We start from the raw sequence: 16,745 nt of genomic DNA, 5'->3' as shown, positions 1-16,745 counted from the left end.
ACTTGTCCTATGGGGTGCATATGATTTGCATATAGCTGGGCCCAAACTGGAATGGCATGGGGAGCAAACATTATTATGGATTTAGGCCCTTTACCCTGTATTGGGGGTGAATGTTTGACAATGTTCAACATTCCGTTCATCCTTTTTATGTGTTGCTATAATCACTAAGGGTGGGCGACAAATTCCGTTCCGCTCGCAGAACGTGCGAAATTTCGGCATTTTCGCGTTACGCATGGAATGCGAAAATGTCAAAACTTCCGTGATCCGCGGCGGAACGGAATTCGTGGGGGGCATGAGGGTAGAGGTATTGCACAGGATTCATTTTGGCAGTCTGGCACGATGCTCCTGTCACAAAAATTAAACTTCAACAGGAAGCACTTACAGATATCAATAAAGCAGGTGCCCGAGTTGAAGTTCAAATTCAGTAACGCATTAATCAGCACAAAACATTTGTGAGCACAGTCGAGGCTAGGCAGGTGTGCTGTCTCCCTATAACCACCGTCAACAATTTGCTGTAATCCTTGATGGAGCTCTGTGTATCCATGAGTTTCTCTAGCACAATCCCTGTTAGTTCCTGACACCAGGAGGTTCTGTCTCCTCAACTGCTGCTCTGATTGGTCTATGGCCCTTTATAAACAAGAGGCATGTGAACTGCATGGAAGCCTCGCCCGTTTGGCCCCGGCCCACACACCAGCGGTGTGCAACGTCTTCCCGCCATTTCCCCCACTATGGTGGACAGCTCACTCGAGGGACCCCGGCGCCCGTCGGTGCGGTGGCAACGTTACAGACACACATGGTCGCTGTTGACAACCCTTTTGGCCCTTTACACAGCTGTAGTGTTGGAAAAACACTATACATTTACCCAACGAGGTAGCACTTACTGATTAGCCAGTAGAAATTATTCCAGTTGAGTAGAGGTATTTCACAAAACGGTGGCATCTTCTTGGATAAATATGCAGGGCAGTATTCATTCTGGCACGATGCTCCTGTCACAAAAATTAAACCTCAACAGGAAGCACTTACAGATAGACAATAAAGCAGGTGCCCGAGTTGAAGCTCAAATTCGGTAACGCATTAATCAGCCCAAAATCTCCGCGAACACGTGAAATTTCGCGTGTTCGCAGAGATTTTTTGCCGTTTCGTGAAATTTTTGCGAAAGGCAGCTTCGCGAATTCCGCCCACCCCTATCACCCTAAGTGAGAAGAATATGCCGACACATGGATCCCATGCTCACTATGCCATTCGATTCAAGCTTACCTGACTGATGATGGGTGCTACCCCAAAACCGTTCCAAGGATGCATGTCTCTGGTCCAACGAGCACCTGGCATGGCATTTCAGGCTGGACTGTTCCCATAGGGAGCATGGTCCAGACTGATTTGCAAAAGGCTGGGTCCAAACTGGAATGGCATGCTGATTAAAATAAAGATGGATTTAGGCCAGATCTCTGTACTGGGGGTATATGTCTGACAATATTCAGCATTCCGTCCATCATCTTTTTGTGTTGCTATAGTCACCCCAAGTAGGAAGGGTATGCACAGATGAGGGCCCTGTGCTCGCTATTTCATTGATATCAAGCTAGCCTGGCTGATGTGAGGGCGATACTCTGAATCCGGTCCCTGGATGCTTGTTTCTCATCCAGGGACGACCTGACCTGACAGTTTGGGCTGGACTGTTCCCATGGGAAGCTGGGTCAATACTGACATGCATATAACTGGGCCCAAACTGGAATGACATGGTGAAAAAAAATCAATGGATTTAGACCCAGGTTTCTGTATTAGGGGTGAATATTTAACCATTTTCAGCATTCTGTCCATCATCTTTTTGTGGTGGTGTGAAAGCCTACATGACATGCAAAATACCTTCAACAGAGATAGTGCAGAGTGAACGTCACTAAATGGTATCAAGTACAGAAAGCTGCAAATATGAGACACCTGGTCTTTCCACTCAGTGTTGTTGCTGATTGTCATATCCAGCAATGCCAAGCCCAGCAATTGTCACAGGCAGGGCTATGGGTTACAGGCCTAGCTTTAGGTGCATGAGCAGTGAATGTGAGGGTGTTGTGATATTCTAGTTATTCATAACTGGCAAAAATGACTGTTAAAAGTTTTAGATCATAAAGCTAGCATTTCAAAATCACATGAGATTGATGTCATAAAATGAATTAATTACTCTTCATATTTCATGGCTATAATTGCATATGGGTTTTAACCAATAGGAAGGCTAAAGACAATGATGGTATATTACAACATTAAATAGTATTCACAACATATCGTTAATGTTGGTGTGTGCTAAAAGAAGAAAGTCATTTTGATTGAGCATCTGAAAAACGTGAGATTTGTTCTGGGAACTGATGTTCATGGTTTGTGACAGCTCAAGTAGGAGGCCCTCAAATAGAACACATACTGGGCTTTTCTGAGCAATCCACTATTGATCCAGGGCAGCTGGGTTTCTGTTGCACATGGGCCAAGTTAAGTAAGGAAGGTTCTTCAGAATTTCCAGGACAAATCAATTTCACATACTACTATGTCTTCTCTGGATCTAATCAGCAAGCTTGCAGCTGCATTTTTCCTGTTGTTTAAAGATAATGCAGTTGCACGCTCATCATCTTGGATGTTTGATTGAAGCTGAAGCTGCATCTTCATCACCACAGGGGCTCAAAAACACATGTGCAGTCTGCTTACTACAGCTCAATGAATTTGCAACATCAACTCCATTCTCACTTTCATATCTCTAGCATGATTAGCATCGTAGCTTGAACCTTGGTAAAGTGACATCCTTCACAATCAGTTCACATTTCCAACAAAATTATTTAAACAAATAAGCTATTCTTCAAATCTCAGCATGGCGATGTGTGGTATGGGGTATAACCAGTGCTTTAAATGGGAAAAAATAAGTGCAGGTACTCAGAATAGATGCGTGGCAAGTGGGCGGGGCGAAGAGCAATATATGACGGTACCTAATGACTTCTGTAGCAGATGCAGCACATGTCAAAACACACGGGAAATGCGTTTATGGCACTAAAACAGATTAACCCACTACACATAATTACATGCTCCTCCGAAGCAGAGCGGAATCTGCTCTGGAGGAGAAACCTAACCTGCGCCTGCCGTGCTGTGGATCAGGGTACCGGTACTCTCCCTGGCTACAGAGAAGTGCCAGTACTGAGTGCAGAAAAAATCGGAAGTGCCGGTACTCAGTACCGGTGAGTACCGGCCCATTTAAAGCACTGGGTATAACTAAAGATCAATCTCTGCAGTTGTTGCATTGCTGGTTCTTTTAGCCTTGCAACATACTGACATATCATGCTCATTTATGTTTTGACTGACCATAACCCTTGAACTCCTTTATTTTCCATCTTCAGCAAAAGTTTCCGATAAGACACAGGAATGCCGCGAGGATAAATTTGTTCCACAGGCAACCTTTTTTTGTCTGTGCACTCCTCAATAGGAAGTTATTTGCAGCTCACCACAGTGATATGAGACTCTTTGATGCATTCACCTGGTGGTGCAATAAGGCAGTAGTAGATCGCTTATGATGTTTTTAAATAAACTCATTATGGGCCGCATTTATGAAATTTTGGCACAGGGCAGCGCCGCAAGGAATCTTGCAGCACTGCCCTGTGTCAAAAGAAAAGGGCAGGAATGCGATGTATATATAAATAGGATGCATTCCTGCCCTGTTTCCCTGCGCTGGCACACAGTGGGCTGCTATGTGTCAAGGTGCAAGGGTGCCTGCGTTATGGAGCTGATTGATTATGTGCAGGAAGGGACACCTGGAGATTCCTGAAAACATTTCTCCTTGTGCACCTCCCTGGGGTGGCGTTAGATTCTGACGTAGTCCCAGGTTTACGATTTCTCATAAATCAGGTATTGCTTCAGATTCCATGGGTGTTGCCTGGGAACACCCACAGCAACACCCATGGAACACCCCATTTATGCAGTGTTCTGCGTGAAAGGGGGACATATTTACAAAGCCACGAAAAGCCACTTAAAGTGGCTTAAGGGGGCCTTGTAAATATGCTGTGGCACATTCCGCCACCAAAACGTCAAAAAAGTGATGTTCCAGTGGTGCAAAAGTACCGCAAAGGGCCTTATAAATGAGGCCCCATTTGTCCATAGAAAACACTTAAGTAATTCACCAATACTCACAGCACGTGACTTGATTTCATGCATTATTTAGGAAAATGTATAGTTTGGATAGTGCTATTTGTTGTAATAGAAAAGCAATTCAGCTGGTTTGTTTCAGTATTTTAAAACCTTTCTTTCTTTTCATATTATAGCTTGTACCCACTGTAGCACTAACTTTCATTGACACATTGTTTTTGATGAAAGACGTATCAGCGGCCAGATGTACAAAATTTAGGAAATGTGATTTCCAAATAGTGATTCTTACTGATTCACACGTGGGAAATCACAATTCCTAATGTATGAAGACTTTGTACTATTAAATGGCGATTCCTAGTGGGTTTCAAATTGACCTACATCATGAATATTAATGAGGTAGTTCTCAGTTTACGATCCATAAGGAATGATAGCCATGAAAGGGATGGTAGCCTTCTGGGGTCAGCGGACCACCATGTCGGCGATTGCTTTTAAATAAAGCAATCTTATTTGTCTTTTTTTAATGTAACCCATTTTCCTTCAAAGGCAACAAGATGCGTTTGAGAGAAAAGAAAATTACACTTTTAAGTTTCATTTTTTAAGAGCAGGAAATGGTCCATTGAATACATATTTGTATTTACATTCTCAAAGGGAAAGGGGTCTCTTGAGGTCCCCTTCCCATTTGCCAATGTGTTACCACCTCCTTCGAAGAGGTGGTAAAATATTAATGTTTTGGGACCGGAATTTGGTCATAAAACATTAATACATATCAATGCGATTCGGTATTTGGACACCCTAAACATACCCCTTTCAAATACCGAATCGCATAAGCAAATTGCAATTCAGCAACAGGTTACTAAATCGCGATTTGGCATTCGTACATACAAAATCCTTTTTGTGGTCTCAAACGGCCCAATTCTCAGAAATTTGTGATCTCAAAAAATATTTCTGCATTCACAGTAACAGTTTCATGCATTGGCTTGTGTTCCTTAATTATAAATGGAATAAAATAACAATATAACATTCGTAAAGACTTTTTGGCATCATGAAAGGGATGGAAGAGATAAATGGACTGGCTAGATGGGACTAGGTATTATTGGGTTAAAGAGCGAGGCTTCTTTTGGGATCTATGGAATGTGGATAACTGGTTGACAGAGATACTAGTGCTTGCTACATTCAATTTTGTTTTTTACAGCACTGTAATTTTCACGTTGACTGCCTTCAAATCAGTGAAACTCATTTCATTAATCTCAGAAGGATGTAAGGCTGGGATATCTCTGAAGGGATTTGGAAGGCACAATACTGGTTATTAAACCCGTACCCTATACACAGACATGCACCTATGTACTATAGGTGGGCGAGCCTCTGAAAGTATGAGCCAGGCTCAAACCAGAAGCCTGGCACTGGCTCAGCTCCAGGTCCTGTTGGAACCATGAGCCCATAACGGGCCGAGCTTTCATGTGGCTTCTGCCTCACTCCCTCTACCCGGGATGTGGTGTTAGGGCCAGAACTGCAGACTTTAGAACTCGGTAACCAGGCTCGAGTCTCGGTGTAGGCTCAACAGCATGTGATTCTGGGCAATTCAATCAATCGCTCCATCCCTGTAAACAATGCATGGTGCCTTGTGTATTGTATCTGGTAGACATATAAAGCGCGCCAATACCCTTGGGTCAAGTTTGAGCTATAGTGTACAGACTGCAGGTGTGATTGTGTTTGTAGAACTGCATCTGTTACCAGCATCTTAGATGGAGATGGGACGAGGAGAGAGAAATAGCTGATCATTCACGTAGGAAGTAAAAAAATCATAGACAGGACATTATTGCCTGCCCTTGAAGACAGCACTGCAAACGAGAAGAATTGCTGGAAACACATCAGCAGCTGCTTGTTGTATGTTTTTTGCGTTCATAATTGGATCTAGAAATATGGCAATGTAAATTAATTGCGCCCAAGTGCTTTCAATATATCGATTTACTTTCCAGGATCCAGGGACATCTTAAGGATTTGGGGGGCCCTGGGCCAAACATATTTTGGGGGCCCCTGTTCAGGACACCTTTGAATTTATGATCTAATTTGAGCCCCTGTTTCCCAGGCAGTTTCCGCTTCCTCAGCTGCGCTAGCGATCCAGTTTGCATCATAGGCATTAGCCTATATATTCCCGATGTAAATGGACACGTGCAGCTTACAGGTGTAGGATTCAGGGTTTCCTGCCCTGCTACTACGTTTGTAATACTGTTTAAATTGTATATGTGTGGCTGAATTACTCTGTGCTTTTTAACAATTTCTCCTACCTATGCGACCTTGCACTTTACTTGATTATGCTTGCCAACACCTCCTTAGCTGCTCCGATTCGCATTTCGGTTTTCCTCCAGTCCTGGTCCGCTGCTGCTGATATGCCGATTGTGTGGAGGGCTGGGGCTACTATCGGGCTACTCACTTCCGCCCACGCAGTTTCCGCTTCCTCAGCTGCGTTGGCGATCCAGTTTGCATCATATGCATTAGCCTATATATTCCCGATGCAAACGGACGCGCTAAGTGGACGTGCACAGCGGGCGCGCCGCTGGCGCTGAAGGCAAGCCTGTCTGCGCCCGGAGGCGTTCGGCGCCGGCCATGCTGCCCAGTTCCCCTCCGGTGAGTTTCTTCCACTATATTGCAATAGGGAAAAACTGCTTAGCATTAGGCGGCTACCATTATGTCACTGTACAGCCGCTGATCCGAGGTTGGAGGTAGACTTTCGATGCAATAAGTGCAACTGGACTCTCCTCCAGCCCAGGAAACTCGCACCCAATATCCTCCCACGCAACAATAAGTGTAAAAACAATAAGAAAACAGAGGACTTAAAGGTCACCCTTTTAAATTGTCGCTCTATACAAAAGCATGAACCTTACATTTATGGCCTACTTTTAGACTAACAGTCTGATCTTATATTTCTCACTGAGACCTGGCTGTCTGAAGCCTCCAACCCTACTATCACCTCTGCCATCCCTATGGGTTATAATATTCTTAGGAGGGACCGATCGAATGGGAAGGAGGGAGGTGTTGCCATAATTTACAATAAAAAACTAGACTGCTTAGGCTTCTGCTGTACCTTATCCCCCCATCATAGCATAGCTGGATTTCTGATTTACCGACCTCCCAGTGCTATTGGAAATGTTATTACTACGCTTAATACAGCCACCACCTCCCTGACCTTAAAATACAACAACTGCCTCATTCTGGGATATTTCAATATACATATGGACAATGGAAAAGACCCTCAAACAATGTCCTTGTTGGAGGCGCTGCAGGCCTGCAACATGTTTCCATCTGTTTCTTTGGCCACCCATGAGAAGGGCCATACCCTAGACCAAATCGTTCACAACTTTGACATATCAGTAAGCCTACCTCTTCCCATTACCTGGTCTGACCACCTCCTATTAAAATTCGTCATTCCCAACTCTGCCACAGCCCCTTGAGCTAACACAGGGCAGAGGGTCTCTAATTACAGAACGTTCCATAAAATATCCATCCCGATGTTAGCAGACGCCCTCGGTCGTTCCTCACCAGAGCTGTCTGGCTGCCCCGACTCGGATGCCCTCTCAATAGATTCATGGCTCTGAACCAACATTGATGCAGTGGTACTGGTTGTTTGCTGCTCCTCAAAGAGGTCAGCCCCACCAGCTCCATGGTTTAATGATTCCCTTAGATCTCGCAACAGAAATTGTGGAACAATTGAACGGAAATGGCGTAAATCCTATCTACCTGAGGACAGGAAGGTGTATAAAGACACCTTAAAAGCTCAATACATTCTCGTGAAGGCAGCCAAGAAAAACCTCTTTCAAACCAAGATAGAAAATGCCCAAAATAAGAGTAAGGACATCTTTAGCATAGTTAAATCCTTTACTGCCCTGAGAGCCGGCACATAGGAAGGGCCATGCACTGAAGAATGGTCTAAGTAAATAGTTGAATTCTTCCACAAAAATATCTCCATGATCCAACAAGCCTTCACTAACATCTCAGAGGAAGAACTGACCTTCTAACTTAATTCTAATAGCAAATTTCACCTCTTGCATCCTCCATCTTTGCTAGCTTTCCCTGAGTTTCAGCTTGAAGAGTCAATGACCCCTCTCCAAAGCATTAAGTCTGGCTCGCCTACCGTCCCATGTCCAGGGAATATCTTGAACCTATTAGCTCCCACCATAAACCTTACAGTAAACCAGCTCTTTAACGCTTCCCTCTCCTCAAGCAACATGCAGAAATTATGGAAGAATGCTAAGATTCTTCAACTGATAAAAAAGGCTAACGCCAAACCGACGGACCCTGCCAACTACAGGCCAATCTCCCTTCTTCCGACCCTCTCCAGAGTACTAGAGAAGCATGTAAACAAGGCCCTCCAAAAACACATTGAAGATGGGAAGCTCCTTCATGAGTCCCAATTCGGTTTTAGGGCTAACTACAGTATGGAGTCCGCTCTGCTGGAAGTGACTGAATTTCTCAAGGGTAAGCTGGACCAGGGTGGCAAGACTGTTCTGATACTGCTCGATACGTCGGCGGCCTTCGATATGGTCCCACATGAGAGGCTCCTGGAGAAACTTGCTAACATCGGTCTGGGGGGGGACCGCCTTAACATGGATGTCATCCTTCTTGGCAAATAGATCTCAGGACATCTGGCTCCCCCCTCTCTCATCCCCAGTTCCCGACATGAATGTAGGTGTCCCTCAGGGCTCCATTCTCAGTCCTACCCTTTTTAATATATATCTATCCCCCTTGCATTTCTGGTAGAGGAAGAGGGCGCCAAAATTGTTTCCTATGCTGATGACACTCAGCTGATTTTTACGTGTGAAAAAGGAACCGACTTTGACGGGGCAATGATTAGGTCTTGCCTTACAAAGATTTTTAACTGGCTTAAGATCAATCAGCTGAAGTGCAATCCTGACAAAACTGAAGTTGTTTTCTTTGGTAATCCATAAACGCCTGACTGGAGCGCTTGGTGGCCAAAAGATCTACCGCCCCCGCCCGCTGAAAAGGACAAAGTCAAAAACGTAGGAATTGTCATAGACAAGACACTCTCCATGTGCTTTCAAATTCAAAATCTAAATGGCACTTGCTTTGGCATACTCTGGATGCTAAAAAAAACTCCTGTCACTGTTACCGCTTGAGAGCAGAAAGACCGTGGTGCAGACTCTGGTGACATCAAAGCATGACTATGTCAACAGCTTGTACCTCTGTCTTCCCAAATCCCTTATCCAGCGCCTACAAGTGGTACAATACGCGGCGCCCAGAGCCATCCTGAGACCTAAACCCAGATCTAGTATGACCCCTATTCTTAAGTCTCTCAACATAAAAGAACGGATCGGCTTCAAAGCGATGACCATCTTCTTTAAAGCTTTCCATGGCTTAAGAGCCGGCTACATAAATAAGCGCGTTAATCACTACACAACATCTAGACCCCTAATTTCTTCCAATGCCAACCTGGCCATCATGCCTAAAATATGCAGTGCCCGCATTGGAGGCAGATCCCACGGCTTTCTAGGCCCAAAATTGTGGAATAGCCTCCCTGAGTCTCTGAGACTAGCCACAGACCTACTCTCTTTCATGAAAGAACTTAAAAACCTGGCTTTTTGATAACTGATGGGTCTTTAGGTCTCGCCTGGCTATCGCACATGCGATCGCACAGCGAGACTTATGTAGGGGCTTCAGAAAATGCTCCCAAAGGCTTCCCAGGCGTATCGGGTGGCGGTTACGCGCACAACCACGCGCATTCCATTTGCCACCAGCTACTTCCTGCGCGTGCGCCGCCTCACGCATTCAGAGAGATTTAGTAAGGGGCACAAGACCTTAGGAATGCGGTTTATGGCCAGTGCATGTGAGGCATTCAAGCGCGAAGCTGGCATCTGGCATCGGACTTGAAAACAGCAGACTGCTTTCGCCAGCGCGCGCTCGGCCTCACTTCCTGCATCCCCTCTTACAACAATTAACTTTCGGTATAACTCACACCCCATATGCTCGTTCTCCCCCACCCTTCCTTTGATGTCCGCTTTTCTTGTTTACAAAGCACGCCACACACTGCTGCACGCCACACACTGCTGCACGCCACACACTGCTGCACGCCACACACTACCGCACGCCACACACTGCTGCGCACACTGCTGCATTACACACTGCTGCACGCCGCACACTGCTGCATGCCGCACACCTCACACTGCTACACGAAACACTGCTGCACGCCACACACGGCTGCACGCCACACACTGCTGCACGCCGCTGCACGCCGCACACTGCTGCACGCCGCTCACTGCTGCACGCCGCACACTGCTGCACGAAACACTGCTGCACGCCACACACTGCTGCACGGCACACACTGCTGCACGCCACACACTGATGCACGCCACACACTGCTACACGAAACACTGCTGCACGCCACACACTGCTGCACGGCACACACTGCTGCACGCCGCACACTGCTGCATGCCACACACTGCTGCACACTGCTGCATTACTCACTGCTGCATGCTGCACAACACTGCTGAACGCAGCACACTGCTGCACGCCACACACTGCTGCACACCGCACACTGCTGCACGCCGCTGCACGCCACACAGTGCTGCATGCTTCACACTGCTACACGAAACAGTGCTGCACACCGCACACTGCTGCACACCACACACTGCTGCACACCACACACTGCTGCATGCCTCACACTGCTACACGAAACACTGCTGCACGCCTCACACTGCTGCACGCCTCACACTGCTGCACGCCACATACCTCACACTGCTGCACGCCTCACACTGCTGCACGCCACACTGCTGCACGCCGCACACTGCTGCACGCCACAAACTGCTGCACGCCACAAACTGCTGCACGCCACTGCACGCCACACACTGCTGCACGCCACACACTGCTGCACGCCACACACTGCTGCACGCCACACACTGCTGCACGCAGCACACTGCTGCATGCCACACACTGCTGCACGCCGCACACTGCTACACAAAACACTGCTGCTCGCCACACACTGCTGCACGCCGCATACTGCTGCACGCCACTCACTGCTGCACGCCACACACAGATGCACGCCGCACAATGCTACACGAAACACTGCTGCACGTCACACACTGCTGCACGCCACACACTGCTGCACGCCACACACTGCTGCACGCCACACAATGCTACACGAAACACTGCTGCATGCCACTCACTGCTGCACGCCACACACTACTGCATGCCGCATACTGCTGCACGCCACACACTGCTGCACACTGCTGCATTACTCACTGCTGCATGCTGCACGACACTGCTGCACGCAGCACACTGCTGCACGCTGCACACTGCTGCACACCGCACACTGCTGCACGCCGCTGCACGCCACACAGTGCTGCATGCCTCACACTGCTACACGAAACACTGCTGCACGCCACACACTGCTGCACGCCACACACTGCTGCACGCCACACACTGCTGCACACCACACACTGCTGCACGCCGCACACTGCTGCACACCGCACACTGCTGCACGCCTCACACTGCTGCATGCCACACACTGCTGCACGCCGCACACTGCTGCACGCCACACACTGCTGCACTCCACACACTGCTTTTATACGAGTTTATGCTACTGACATTGTAAATGACAATGTCTTTTATTTGTTTTAAAACCAAAACATAAATAAAAGGCATTGTAATTTTACAATGCCAATAGCTCAAACTCTTATAAATGCGAGACCTATTGCATTGCAAATGCTTGTTTACGCATGTTTTGCTCCCACTGTCATGCGCCAGGACACTCTAGTCTGAGTAGCTGCGCGCTTTATTAAATACACAATTTCATTTCATTAGGTCCCTGACAGTGCAAAGGAACACTCGTCCAAATTCTAAGCGCCTTATTTATGAGGGCTTGCATCACTTTTATGTCGCTGGTACGTCACTTTTTGTGACGCACCGGCAGCGTAAAATATGTGCAATGTTACGCCCTATTTACAAAGTGACGCATCTAGGCAGATGCTTCACTTTGTAAACCCCTGCACCGCATTATACCTGCGCCAGGCATAATGTATGCAGGGTGGGAGTTGCCCCGCAAAATGCCTCGTAGAAGTGGCACATTGAAATCTATGAGAACTCAGTGCGCCACTTCTAGGACGCCATTGCGTCAATATCTTACACCTGCCACACAGCAGGCATAAGACTGATGCAGGCCCTTTCACATGGGGCTTGCCCCATGTGAAAGGACACATTGCTGGAGTTGCGTCTATTTTCAGACACACCCCAGCAATGCATCACTTTTGCTCATTCAGATTCGTCAGAAATACTGACATCTGTAACTCCTTGCGACATGATGCGTCATACAGTAAATATGACACATCCATCATGTCGCAAGGAGGGCGCACTAAGAAGTGACGCATCCCTGTTTTCACACAGCGATGCATCACTTCTCATAAATAAGGCCCTGAATGTGTTTACATCTAATATTCAGGGATAGTTATGTGTGTTTTCAATATTGTAACACAGCAGCAGCTCACCAATATTACTGCAAATAATCTCTGTGACGCCCTCCCATTTCTTATATGTTAGGCCTTGTTTTGATCTAAAATAAACGTTTTTTATGTATATTGCATGAAACATAAACACAACATTTCTCTGCAAAATGGCTGTACTAGACTCTCACACATCAGGTACATAAGAAATAAATGAAAGGAAAACAGAATTTAAAACAAACTGTTTAGGAAATATTCAAGGTCATTAGGGTAAAACTCTGGAGAATGGAGCTGACTGTCAGGGGGCCCCCTGAAAGGCTGGGGCCCTGGGCCAGAGCCCACTTTGCCCATGCATTAAAACGTCTCTGCCAGGATCTTAATTTTCATCCATCTTGACGTAACATTTCGAAGTGGGCATATACAACACGGCTCCTTGGTCTTCATTATGTATCTTGCTTTTCCTTAGTACTTAGACAACCTCCATATGTCGGGCTGTCAGAGAGGTGACAAATTGAGGGCGGCGACATACATTCTTTTAAAGAAGCAATCAGATTAAATGGCGGGGCCGCGAGAGCCCGTAGACAGCATCAACCTGCAGCTGAAGGATGCGCGGGGCACCATGGTAACTCTTGGCCCCTCGACGCGCGCCACACACGTTCAGCTAATTCGATGTCTATCACTGTTTACGCAAAAAATCTCTCACGGATAAATGAGATAAGGGACTGGCGCGCTAGTCTTTCTGTTTTTTTCCGGCTATATCCTGACCAAATCCCTCTGGCTTGAGGAAAATAATTTGTGATCTGAACGCTCGGTCAGAAACAGGACGTATCCGCACGGAGGGTGGGATGATGTGGCTTGTTAGCGCGCTAATAGGAATCGGGCAATGAATTATAAAACACCTCACGCGGGTCTTTTTTTCTTTTATCCTGACGTGTGCATAAAAATAAAATATTTATCCCCGTTCTTTACCCCAAATGGCGACCGAGGTGTGCTTGGCTGCGTTAAATGGAAGTTCGCGGCAACGCTTAAGGAGCATTTCCCCAATGCAGCTGTGAGAATAAAAGAACATTTAACGTTAAAACTCTTCTGAAAATCATTATAAACTCACAGCGGCAATCAGATTTTATAGAAAATGTGATAAAAACGTCAGGAATTATTTAGGAGTTTGACACACGTATTTACATGTGTGCAGAGTTTGAAACAAGTAGCCTAATTGTGTATGTGCAGAGGAATGCACTTTTCCAATATCTCTGTGTTTGTATTAGGAAGGATTGGGTGTCCCACGTGATATTGCTTGCTAAATGTTGATAGGTTAAGTAATAGTCAGCCCGCCCCTTTTCACAGCCCCTTTATCTATCCTTTCCGGTTATTTCACACATACCACATGCATATTTAACTTCTCTTTTTAGACAGATGTCCACCTGGGAATGCCAGAAGAGCGAGTCAGAAGAATTAATGCTGCAAGCAGTACAACGAAGCTGCACATTTAAACCAACCAAACCAGCTACAGCATTATTTCCTTTTTAAACCCTTGAAGATGGACATTTGAGTTCGGAGGCTTAAAATATCGCCGTAGGGGAACAGATTCATTGTATGTGCTCTATGGCAGAGGGTTGGGTGGAGCATTGAAAATTTGAAAAAATAAATCTAAAATGTAAAGAAAACTACAGGAAAAAGATACACCAATTTTTAGTCTAGTAAATTCTGAGGAATACAGGTCTTTGTGAAATGATTAGAGAGTGCCTACCAGTAACAAGAAGCACTGACAAAGTCAATAGGTCTCATATTTGCGACCCACCAGCTTTGCTAATGTTAGTAGTCACGTTGCACAGCATTCCCTATGGCTAAAGATTTAAAAAATAAAAATAAAACGCTTTGGCACAGTCCCAGTGTCATTTAGTGGACGCATGCAAAATGACGTGGGCACTTTTAAATTTTTGTTATCCATCCAAATTGATTCAGTAACTAGCAACAATGGGGAGAGAGAAGAAGGGCGCTACTGGTGGGAAGCAACACAGAGGGTGTGGGAAAGCATAGGAGACATGCACATGGGTGAGCACAACAGAGATGGGTGGGGAAAAACACACTGGAGACAGAGAGCAACACAGACTGCATGGGGAGAGAAGTACATGAGGTAGGCAGCTTGCGCTTCATGGAGTGCTTTACACAAAATAAACAATAAGTAGTTAAAAAGAAAGCAGTTGAAGCAGCCAGCCAATTAAATAAATATTAAAAAGGATATGCTCCAAGGGAGGGTCAAGCACAAGATTGACAAACTGAGGCATGAATAAGAAGCAAACAAATGAAAGTAACAGGAAAGTTAACCAATGGAAATAATTGTTGGTGCCTCGTTGGCTCAATCTAAAAATGGTCTTATTCCACACATCGGTGTGACTTATTTGGAATTTCCAGGAGGGCGACATGCTTACCCATGGACCTGATATGGGAGGGGACACTTTGAGGCCTCGCACTTACCTAGTTACAAAATACACATAATAGACTCCCAACAATATCTCCCCGACCAACCTTACCAACATGACAGCCTGAGACCACACACTTTGGATTTTGCTAGAGATATTAAAATCTCAGGCCATATTTATGTACAAATACAAACAGAGGAAGAACTGAATACCTTTTGCATTTGTGAAACATCTCACCTGAAAATATTTACATGATTCTTACATAGCTCCTCTGGGCCTGATTCAAAAATGTAAACTGAGACCTAAAGTGTAACTTTAGACCTAAGGCCTCAGCTTAGATTTCAGGTGTTCAGTTAGACTTTAGGTTTAATATTAGACATTAAGCCTAAAGTTAGACTGTAGGTCTAAAGTTCGACTTCAGGTCTAAAGTTTAACTTCAGGTCTAAACTTAGACTTTGGATGTAAACTTAGACTTCAGGTCTAAACTAAGGGCCTCATTATGAGTTTCGCGGTGTGGGAGCAGGACTGCCCCGCTCCCACACTGCCAAAACCGGTGGTTGAACCGCCTGCCAATTAGGAGTTTTCTTTGGCATTCCCCCGGCAGTGCCCATGAAATAGGCACCGCAATGGGAACATCAGAATCAGTACCTGCAATGGGAACGTCAAAATCAGTACCTGCATGGCAAGGACTGCTGCAGTCTATGTCGTGCAGGTACTGGGGTGCATACACAATGGGGGGCACCACATGTACCCTCCTGCATGCATCCAATGGCACAGAGGCACAAGGGGGGCCTGTAGGGCCCCCTTTGTTTCCTCCCTACTACACTTTTCATGGAGGTCGCACTGCCATGAAAAGTGTTGTGGTGAGGAAACTCGTAATATGCTTGGCCATAGCGGCCCGCCAAGCATATTGTGGACTCAAGACTGAAGCACCACCCCCAGGAATCTCTGATCCCTGGCAGTTGCAATGGTCACAGGGTGGACCAACTGCCCTGGTCGTAATTGGGTGGTCGGAAGACCACCACCGAGGCATCCCACGGGTCTGGTTGTCCATAGACCGCCAGACTCATAATAAGCCCCTTAGAGTTTAGTTGTACTTAGACTTCAGGCCTTAACTTAGACTTCAGGTCTAAGGTTACCTTTGTGAATCAGGCTTGAGTAACCTATTCCCACTACCTCCCCCTTGCAGAACACTCTGTTGGTTAATGGTTGGCCTGCAACCTGGTCCCCTCTGGGACTTCTGCACCTTTAGGCGAGTACCCCTCAAAAGGGTCCTGCTACCTCAGCACAAATCTGGATTACTGCTCTGACACGAAAATCCTTGTACTCCTATCTCAACCACCCCTTATGCAACGTCCTTGATCTTAAAACCAGGCAGGAGGCCTGCTCACCCCAGAGTAACTATAGTTGGAGCACCCACCAGACCATTGGAGAGCCAGTCTGGGCAGCCGGACTATGTCTTGGTCCCCTAGCACAGCCCACAACCTCCAATCCCCAAAAGGCCAATGTCTCAAAACCGCAAAAGCGCAAGCGGAGAGCAACGGTCCCAAGCCTCGCTAATTGCAGCTTCGATAATGAATGCTGCAAGCAACCCAATGACACTGTTGTCATATGTGTAATATATGAAGAGTACCCTCCAACCAAGCCAGCATGGTTCAAGACCATCTGTACCCCCACCAGCTTGCATGCAAATGAAGAAAGTTTATTTCCGAATATGGCTTTCCCCTCTGGAGACAGGTGCACCCCAATGTGAAGAAAAAACCTTCCCCCCTTG

The sequence above is a fragment of the Triturus cristatus genome, chromosome 2_1 (assembly GCF_964204655.1).
Source record: "Triturus cristatus chromosome 2_1, aTriCri1.1, whole genome shotgun sequence".
Taxonomy (NCBI): domain Eukaryota; kingdom Metazoa; phylum Chordata; class Amphibia; order Caudata; family Salamandridae; genus Triturus; species Triturus cristatus.
This window is presented reverse-complemented; position numbering follows the sequence as displayed.